Source organism: Plecotus auritus (genome assembly GCF_963455305.1).
Source record: "Plecotus auritus genome assembly, chromosome: 2".
Classification (NCBI taxonomy): Eukaryota; Metazoa; Chordata; class Mammalia; order Chiroptera; family Vespertilionidae; genus Plecotus; species Plecotus auritus.
The window spans coordinates 85,709,798-85,720,670 of record NC_137771.1 but is presented as its reverse complement, the minus strand read 5'-3'; the positions used below and the strand labels follow the sequence as shown (position 1 = coordinate 85,720,670).

Below are 10,873 nucleotides of genomic sequence, written 5' to 3'. Positions count from 1 at the left end.
ATGCCAGAAAATAAACGCTGTGCTCCCCAGGGTTTAAATGAAGACCCTGTAGGTTTTGGATTCAGTAACGGACCTTTCAGGAAGACAGAGTATGGGGCGATGACTCACTCACCCTATGGTAGCTGTCCTCTAGCTCTGTCCTTTTGAGGAAGCATCACTGTGGGTCTGCTAGTACTTTTCCCTACCTCTCCAAGAATTTCCTTAGGAGGGGATGCCTAGCATGTGCCAAGGTTAGCCTTGTCCCCCTCTTCTCCGGAGCGCCAGGACCTGCAGTACACAGCTGGTCTTTGGCACAGAGTAAGCCAGAGCTCCTGGTAGATGCTTAGCAGTCACAGCCAGTAGCTGAGCAGTGGCAGCAGCGGAGATTCACAATGCAGCCCAAAGTTGTGCTTTAACCTGTGAGGTGACAAGTGCCTCCTCTATTTACTAAACACACAAACAAACAAAAAAATAAACAAACAAATAAATAAATAAAGCAAGCAAGCCTCCTCCTCAACGAGGAGGATGAGGAGGAGGAGGAGGGAGAGGAGGGGGAGGAAAAGGGAGAGGAGGGGGAGGAGGAGGGACGTTGTTGCGGCAACAGAAGCGCCAAGTACCAGTTGCTCAACACTTCATTAGTTTGTACTGCTTTTTCTTTAATCTTCAGTGAATTTGAGGGATCAGCTCCGTAGAAGAAAGGTGTGCTGGGGATGGGGGAGGGGGTTGGGATGTCCCGCGTGGGAAATCAAAGGGAGTGCCGACTGGGATGGAAATAATTGGCTCTGGGCTGCTCTTCTCCTTCTCCCCGTCCCATCTTGCTGGGGAGAGACAGCGATTTGGTGAGGGCGACTGAGGGGGTGTGTTTGTGGTGGTGGCGGCTCCTTGGGGGTCCTTGTCCCCTCGGAGCAACCAGATGCCGAGGAGAAGAGCTGGGGTGCCGGCGGCGGCGGCGGCCTGGAGGGTCCAGGACCCTGGGTGTCCCGGGGTCCCCACTGGGCCCGGGGCCCCCGGCGGTTGCCATGGTGACGCAGGGTCGGCAGCTCGGCGCAGTGGAAACAAAGCCGCCCGCCGCCTGCCCGCTCCTCGCCCGACTCCTCCTCCGCGGCCGCCTCCCTCCCTCCCAGGCGCCGCCGCCCGAGCGGCTCCGGGCCCCGCGCCCGCCACGGCCGCCGGGGGCAGGTAAGGCCGCCTCGCCCGCGTCCGGGAGGGGTCGGGCGGGCGCTGGGGCTGGGGGTCCGCCCGCCGCAGGGAGAGGGCGCCGCCGGCTGCACCCGAGTTCCCACGGGGCGCGTCCTCTCCGGGAGACGGCCTCCCCGCGCCGGGGAGCCCTCCGCCCGCCGCCGGCGCTGAGGCCGGGACCGCGGCGGCAAAGTTCCCGGCCGGGGCTCAGCCTCCTCCCGGCGCGACGGCGGGGGCCGGTCCTGGCGCCCCCGACGGCCCGCGCCGCGCGGGGCTCCCAGCTCCGGCCAGGGGCTCCTGGACTGTGATTTTGCAGAGGCGGTGGGTGGTACCTTTCTCTCTCTCTCTCTCTCTCTCTCTCTCTCTCTCTCTCTCTCTCTCTCTCTCTCTCGTTATCAAGCCTTTTAGAAAAAAAGATGGAACTATTTATCTCTGGATTTCTATGTTTCATAGTTTCCTCGAGCATGGGACGGGAGGGTTGTACAGGGCAATATACTATCATTTTTTTCCCTCACAATCTCTGCAAAGTGAGCTCATTTTTCTGTGCTTGTGACCGAGGCTTTTTGAGGCGCTTCTGAAGTTCATTTGGGTTTTGAGCATAACGACCGTGCCTCTGGCAGGTGTAGTTGCACCTGTAACTAAATGGAGAGGCAGCCGGGGGTTCCCACCCAGCAAGACCAGAGTTGGGAGCAGGACCAGTAATTTGAAGGTTAGATACCTGGCACCGGTGTCATTGCTGTTGCTTCTGGAAGGTATTGTGTTCACGCTCTTAAGGAACTGGAAAATGCCTGGCGTTTTTCTGTGTGAGGCGCGATCTGAAGCACCTCTGGAGGCAGGTAGCTGGGCGGCATTTGCATGTGTTTATGAGCCGGTGAGGGTTAGATGCCGTTGCCAAGGGCAAACGGGTCCTGGGTGGGGAATTGACCAAGTTATGGGAACCCGGACCCCTCCCCCTCCTTTCTCAACGGCCCACGCCCTTCCATCATTTCGTGATATTTACTTCGTTGCAAACACAAAGAATGCATTAAAAATATGATTGCTAAAACTGTTTTGTGGCTCCTTAGATATCATCTTACGTGTAATGTGAAAGACAAAACTTTATTTTCAGGAATATAGCTGATCAATTTGGAAGGAAATAACATTATTTGTTAATATTTGTTTTAATTGGTGAGAGATATCACATAGATAACTGGAAAATGAGTCAACGAATTAAATTGTATATCCAATTTAGTAAAATAATTTTAAGTTGGAATTGATCGGTTAGTGACCATATGGAATACAAGAAATAATATCTTTGCTAAACAGTAGTTAATGAAAAGAAACCAGTGGCATGGATCATTTTGAATTGCAGTTAAGCTGATTAGGATTATGGATGTTAAAGCTACATGAGGTGTCAGGCATAAAGTGATTACCTAATATTCCTCTTCTCTCTTTTGGGATTTCAACACCTGTTAGCCTGCTGATTACTAGGTTTCCAAGTCTGTTCATATTTGCTAGCAATTTTAAGTAATGTCACTTCATTAGGAGATTGTATTGGAAACTAAAGGGATAAGTTGCAACAACAATTTGCAGATTAGTTCACAGTTGGGTTTGTTTTTAACTGAATCTTACTTGTAGAGTGATTCACAGATGCTCTGCTAAATACTCTTAGATAATGGTAATGACATGGTACATTGATTAAAATGAAGTAGAACTGTTTTGAGAAGATAACCAGGAGAGAATATACGTATGTTCTCATTGAAACGTGAAAGGCAATTGGAATATTGAAGTGTAGGCATATTTTATAGACACTGACTGTAGTTTCATGCTTTATACTGAAACATTTTATGTTTTTCCTGAGGTACCAAGAGTACAGCTTTATTCAGATCTTTGTTAGCAAAGCCAACATTCAAGTATGTGCAAGGAGCCTGGACCTGCTTTTCAGTCAGACAGAACTCTCACTATGAGTTTTAGCCTGCACATTTATTTTGTGGCTAGAAAATGTATTCTGAAGAATGGAGGTATCCAGTGTTAATTCAGCACAACAAGGACTTAACGTTTTGCCTTTGTTGCTAGCTCACACAAGGCCCAAGATTCAATATAGTTTGGCATTTTAAAGCTGTATCACTTTTTGCCAAAAAATAAAGTCAGTAAACAGCAGATACAGTCATGTGTTGCAAGCACTGTTTGGTTGTAGTGGTTTATTTATCCAAACTCTGAAGCATGAAATGAAGCTTTTGTCAGGGCAGCACAAAACATTAATTTGGCGTGTTTGTTTATGTTACTAGCATTCTGAGGTATTTTGTGCACAACCAGTTAGTGAAAGAGAAAAATACTCCACAGTATCTCCTTAGGAAATACCAATGGAAAGTGTGACTTATGTCCATGGTTTAGGTTAGCCACCTGGTGGGAGTAGGGTACAGCACAGCACATGCTCAGGTGTGAAACACCACTCACCACTTTCACTGATTCACAGTAGTATTGTGCATTTCTAGGATTAAGAGTCTTAAATTTTATGACGTAAAACTGGTCCCCATTTTGGGTATAAGTTAAAAAATATGGTCTATAAACATAACCATGGCCATTGCTCTACCTGAAGAATTCTGTAACTGATCAAGCATGTCCAACGATGTACAATGAGCCAATGCATGGGCAGCATAAGGCCAATGAAGCCTTTATTGGCTATTTCTGGGTCAACATGCTCTTGCAAGTTCTAGTTGCACTGTAATGATAATTTAGCATAATTTAGCATTGTTGGTAATTTAGCATCTAGTACAATGTGTTGTAGCATTTATGAAAGCACATTTGGGAAAGATGATAGTTTTTAATGGTTTCTTAATCATCAAAACACTTCGGTTTGCATTTGTGGCTGAGAAGAATAACGTTGCCCAGGGATCTGGCAGAAAAAGTGCTACAAATATATAAATACTATAAGGTATTGTTAACTGACCTACTGTGCATGGTACGTATTGATCATAACTACTGTGCTGAGAAAAGGAATGGGAGACATATAGTGGTGGTGACAGGAAGTGATGTTTTGTGACATGGATTACTAATAGTGATTAATGGAGGTTGAAAAGTTTTGTGGGCATGTGTTTAAATTTTTGTCCTCCCAATTAAAATGAAGATAAGAAGATAGGATGTCTTAAGACATTTTATAAATCACAAGTGCTTGGGGAAAATGCATACATTTATACTGTCTGGCACATGATTGGTGTGTTATAAATATAGTTTGAGGTCAGTGATTGATTTCCTTACATGCCAGTTATTTGTAGCAATTACATACAATAGTTTTAGATATCAGTCAACAAATATTAAGTTTTTCCTTCTATATATTCCATGTTGCTTGATGCAAGTAATCTGAGCTCTTATGGATGAGGAATTACTTGTTTTCCAACTATTGTGATTATTCATTTTATTTTATGTATGACACCTAAATAGTCTCTTTTGGCCTGGTTTTCAGCCTTCCTTTTCTTATGAGGAAAAGTTACCAGGTAATTCCCAAATGCTTTAAAACTAATTTTGTAACCCTAGGGCTTTTAAAAAATACTATTTGTCTAATTTGTTATTCAACCAGAAGAATCTTGGAAACTTAGTTTATAATGGCGTGCATTAAAAACACGTTATAAACGCATAAAAACAACACATGTTATAAACCTTAATTTCACATTTTGGATGATTACAGAGGTTGTATGGTGGATAGAATTTGTGAGCCTGTTAGGTGATTGATTGCTCATTGCCTTAAGTGTCTTGAACTAGATCCTTGCTTCTTTATCCTATAATCAGTGAAAATGAAAGCCAGGGAACCTTGAGGTGGAGGCTTCAATGACTTAAAAGTTTAATATATTGGGAGCCTGCAGGGTTTGGTGGTGAAGGGGAGAAGAGGAAAAAGACTCTGATGGTACTAATAATCTCTTCGACACCTTATGGTTCAGAATCCTGAGGCAATTACCTAAGGGTAGTTTTCTAAGGCTGGCCACTTCTGCCACAGAGATGCTGGTTCTGGTTGCTTACTCTCACCTTTTCTCCTGACTGACTAAAAAGTGACTTCCTTAAATTATGGTGTAAGTGCACTTTGAATATTGTAAACTACAAATTAGGGCATAAGAGTAAAGGTTTTCTGCATGGGGTATATTATGTAAACTAATAGGTCAAGTAGACCAATTAGATAATCAAGATAGTAATAGAACTATAAACTAAAATTATGTGTTTATCCAACATATTTGATGTATTTAAATGAGAAATTGTGTTTCTGACTATCATTCCAGTATAAATCATCTTCCCTCTATGTAACCATAGCCATTCAAGGGAGACATGGCATTTTCCATAGTTTTATCACTATGTGATGTGATGGGCATAGTTATAGTGAAGAACAGATGCTTAAACTCTTGAATTTTAAATCTACAATAAAAGGTTTCTGTGTGGTCTTATCTGGCATTTCCTCTTGTTATAAATGTTTTCCTCAGACCCTGTGTAGTATGATTGCAGTTCCATCTTCTTCCTATCAGGCAATCAAACAAACCTAAATGCTTCCTATGGACCAGGCACTGTTCTGAGCATTTCACAAATATTAACTTATTTAATTCTCTTAGGAACACTATGAATCAGGTACTATTATGATCCCCATGTTTAAGAAGGAGAAAACTGATGTGATTGATTTCTCTCTTTGTTAAATTACCTTAAAAGTACACAGAATATACCAAGATTCTGGCTTCTTTATGTCAAGGAATGCAGCAAGCTTTATTTTTCAATTCACTAATATATTTTAAGCGTAGAAATAAAGGCACCAATTGTTATGACACTTGGGCTTTTAAACTTACTTTAATAAAAAGAAACAAAACCTAGAGTCATAAAATAAGTATTTCTTCATAGCATATTGTACACGTACCAGAGTTTTTTTGTACAGAGAAACTAGAATAGACTAATTTACAGAAAAAATACTTTCTGGAGTTCTTTTACTTATTATTTATATTCATATACTAAAAGAATATATATTCTCCATGGTATTAACCTTGCCATATACATGTAAATATCCATTTAAAATGTCTGTCTATTTTTCATTGTCTTATGTGATCTATCATCAATCCAGTCTCACCTGCCAGGCTGGTGTGGCTCAGTGGTTGAGTATTGACCTATGAACCAGGAGTTCATAGTTCGATTCCTGGTCAGGGCACATGCTCAGGTTGCAGGCTTGATTCCCAGTGGAGGGGTATGTGGGAGGCGGTCAAATGATGATCTCTCTCATCATTGATCTCTCTCTCTCTCTCTCTCTCTCTCTCTCTCTCTCTCTTCCTCTCCCTTCCTCTCTCTGAAATTAATAAAAACATATTAAAAAATTTAGACTCACTATTCTTTTCTTAGCTACCTACTCTGTCCTAAGGACTAAGTGATACTCCTCTCACTCTCTTTCAAGAGAACTCTTTGTATACCCCTTTTTAAAAACAATTTAGCTGTTGTTTGAAAACACATATAGCTGGGTTTTTTTGTGCTAGATTGTAAGCTTCTCAAGAACAAGAACTATGTCTTATTCATTTCCAAAGATAAAGTATATACAAGTATGCTTTTTCTTAATTGAATTCTTAGAAAATTTTTTATGTGACATAAAATTATTATGTTTTAAGAAGTTCCAAAGTCAGTATTGAGGGCCTTAAAACAATAAATTTTAGGGCCATAGGAAACCGACTCAGGTTCCTTATAGTAGTACTAGAGGCCCGATGCATGAAATTCGTATGGGGGGGGAGGGGTCCCTCAGCGTGGCTTGTGCCCTCTTCAATCTGGGACGCCTTGCTCCTTACCGCCTTCCTGCTCACTGCTTAGGGCTTGGCTCGCAGCTCCTTAGCGCTGCTGTGGAGGCGAAGAGGTTCCCACCACCCACTGCGGTGCTCGCCAGCCCTGAGCCTGGCTTCTGGCTGAGCGGTGCTCCCGCTGTGGGAGCGCACTGACCACCAGGGGGCAGCTCCTGCATTGAGCGTCTGCAACCTGGTGGTCAGTGGGCATCACAGCGACCAGTCGTTCTGGTCGACCGCTGTAACGGTCGCTTAGGCTTTTATTATATAGATTACATCAGCTATCTAAGTTTCAAAATATATCATTAGGGCACTATAAAGTTAATTTGAGCTTTTAGTTACTTGCTATACAACATTAGAAATCAAATATCACAATTCTGTTTTTAATTATTTGGATTCCTGATGTTCATGTCTTAAAAAGTTACATATAAAAAGCATAAAAACCTTATTTAGCTTAATTTTATACTAGCAATTATGAATAAGCTTTTGATTCTGGTAAAAGACAGCAAAAAATAGATCTTCAAAAGCCATTTACATTTGTCTTTATAATACTTTTATTACTTTATCTCCTGTCTCCTCTTTTAATCCCCTCTTATAAACACTTGTTCTTACTGTCTCCACAGAAGGATCACGAAACAGGTTATTTCAGGGGGTCTTTCTTATTTAAGCTATATGAAAAGTAAATTAATAGGAGACAGGAGTTCATAAAAGCAAGTAATGAATCATAGTTCTGCAGGTTCGTTAAATAATACATATTGTCATAGCTACCATCTGTCGAACACTTACTTGGTGCCAGGTCCTCTATTAAGTTTGCTATACAAACTATCTTTTGATCATCACAGTAACTCTTGTTTCCTCATCTATAAGATGTGAATAAATATGTTATTCAAAATTGCACAGAGTCAGTACATTTAAAAACATGATTCATGTGGATAAATCACACTCTGAAGTTGACTATGATTGCTTTGTCAATTACCAGCAGGCAAAGAATGCCTTCCTGCTGCAGTGAAGATGCTTTCCGATTAGGTGCTTTGGGAAGAGTGCCAGTTGAGGACTGCCTGGTAGGGAAGGTTCAGAGTGGTAGGTGTGGTCAATTTAGGTAGGGGAGATGGTTCTAAGATGGTAACCAAGAAACATAAATTTTTGTTTACACTTACTGCTGCAGGATCCAGGTGAGGTTTGGGGTAGAAGGAGGAGAGAACTCTTCCCTTCAAATATATTTTTTAGAATTAAAAACAAAATTAAATGAAATTATCTTCTCTCCTGAACTTATTTTAATTTTATACTGTGTCTTGGATTGGGAATACATGTAGAAAAGAGCCATAGAGATCATATAGGATGAAAATAAATGAAAAGTAATTCAATAAATGCCATATACCTTAGGCTGGACTTTTCTAGGATACCAGAGGTCTGGAGTATTGGGTCAGGAAGAAGTTAGAAGCCTTGAAAACTGTTCTCATTTGGGTCATTCCCCTGTACATCATGGCTTTCCCCCTGAATTCTTAGTGCAAACCTATCTTGATAGCTACTGGGGAAAAAGAAGAACAAGAGACTTTTAGTTAAAAATCTTACCAGCATGTAAAAGCTCACTTTTATGAACACTAGTTACTATTTTTGTCAATGTGAGCTCTTTTTCACATTCAAGGGCAATACGAAGAGCATGAGTTTTGAAGCCAGACAACCTGGAGTTGAATCCTGGCTCTGCTACCTTCTAGCTGTGTGACCTCCTGGCAGCTACTTAACCATACTACGTATGCCTTCATTTCATGACCTGGGGAGACTAATATTACCTCTCTGGGTTGTTGTGAGGATTAAATAAATTAATAGTTGTAAGCTACTTAATTATTAGCTATTAAGAGTAAGTTTTGTGTATAGAAAGGACAACTAATATATATGTATATCACATATGTAAATAACAGATAAAAATAAAATCTAGATTTCTTTAGGCCTTTAAATTCCAATTTATCAATAAGAATAACTGCTTATAAATCTGGTAAATGTGAGTAATCATCTTTACTTTTCCTTTGATGAAACTTTAGTTCAAATTGAACAGATTCAGTTCCTTTAACTGTCAGTCTCATTTACAAACTTAGGTAATAATTTAAACCCTTAAATATTTTCAATTGCATGTATAAACAATGTATTTAATTTTCTGTTTAAACAAATCAGATGCTTATTGAGCAAATTTATGATGCAAATGAGTTAAACCTTTCCAAATACAAGCTCAAGTTCTTTTGACTGTTCCATCACTTCAAAATTTTTACATTTAAAATTTTATTTTATATCATATTTTATAGACATAGCCAAATCTTCTTGAACATTACAATATAAATAAATCATATATCTAAATTTATCACACCTTTTAAACTAGCATCATAAGGCTAATCTGCCAGTGTATGTCAGATTCATTTAAACATTAAAAACATAATTATTCACAAACTGTTCCAATAGATATAAAACATATTCTTTGGCTTTTCTAAAAAGTATTAATATGAGTCTGATTTTCCTCATCATCTCTGCATTTAATTCTAAACCTTCTCTAGATTGGAAAGCTACTTACCACTAGAAGGAAGTTTATTATCTCAGGTAAGCTGGCAGTACCATTTCAGGTGAGCTTTAGTTAACATACCATTCCATATTGATTTCAGTTACTGCTTGACCATTTTTCATTAAATATGGTTCCTTATTGGTCATGGATTTAAGGCTTAGATACTGCATACATCCTGGATAATTCTTCCTGTGACATGGATGGATAGGTTTGGCCTCCTTTTATAGTTACCATGACAACAGATGACTTCAAACCATGCTTTTCAGATAGTATCAGTATTTTAATCCTTAGACCAGTGCTGTCCAATATGTAATATTGTTTTGGGTAGCCATATTAAAAAAGCAAAAAGTAATTAATTTTAATAATAGATTTTATTTAACCCAACATATCCAAAATAACACCATAATTTCAACATGTAGTAAGTATAAAATTATTATTATATATTGGTTTTAGAAAGAGAGAGGAAAGGAGAGGGAGAGAGAGAGAAACATCAAGGAGAGAGAAATATTGATTGGCTGCCTCCTGTAGGCCCCCAACTTGGGGTGGAGCCTGCAACTGGCATGTGCCCTGACCAGGAATCAAACCAGCCACCCCTCAGTACATGGGATGATGCTCAACCAACTGAGCCACACTGGCCAGGACAGTATAAAATTATTAACAAGATATGTTACATTTTATTTTTTTAAGGAAGTCTGAAATCTGGTATGTATTTTATACTTAAAGAATCTCTCATTTTGGATGCTAAATTTTCAGCAATTACAATGAAATGTAGTACTGCCAAAATAGTAAAGTTGTGTTTGATGGAAAAATATTGCTTTAGTTTCAAAATTAAAATGAAATAAAATTAAAATATTAGTTGTTTAGTTGCACTAGCTACCTTTCACGTGCTCAGTAGCCACATGTGGCTAGTGGCTCCCATATTGAATAGTCCGGCCCTGGATTCTGCGTTCAGACCTCTTCCTCTCTTAATTCTTTGATCAGCTTTAGGTTGTGTCCCACACCTGCTTCAGATAGCTTCTTTCACGCAGCTGGTTCTTTATTTTTCTAGGCCAGTGGTCGGCAAACTCATTAGTCAACAGAGCCAAATATCAACAGTACAACGATTGAAATTTCTTTTGAGAGCCGAAAACCGACTTCTGCACATAGGCCATGAAGTTTTAATCACTCTGTACGTGCGTGCCTGAACGTGGTATTTTGTGGAAGAGCCACACTCAAGGGGCCAAAGAGCCTCATGTGGCTCGCGAGCCGCAGTTTGCTGACCACTGCTCTAGGCCATAGGATTTTAATGACATATGATTGATGTAATTTCATTAAATTCAAATATTGTAATTTTTGTCTTTTTTTTTGAGTGAATTCTCAGACACTTTAATAAATGTTTACAACCGCATTCGTTGTTTCAAAG

General features: G+C 40.2%; 1 protein-coding gene across 3 annotated transcripts in view; it reads left to right on the top strand.

Moving 5' to 3' along the window:
* Positions 1 to 569: 569 nt before the first annotated feature.
* Positions 570 to 10,873, top strand: part of RNF182 (ring finger protein 182) — a 68,799-nt gene continuing 58,495 nt past the window's right edge. Inside the window, exon 1 of one of the 3 annotated variants that reach the window (XM_080654837.1) lies at positions 570 to 678. The gene's annotated coding sequence lies outside the window, so the exon portion shown is untranslated. Of the gene's footprint in view, positions 679 to 1,091; positions 1,159 to 1,366; positions 1,480 to 10,873 lie in introns of those variants that run through there. The other 2 variants (XM_080654838.1, XM_080654836.1) reach the window with 2 other exon arrangements.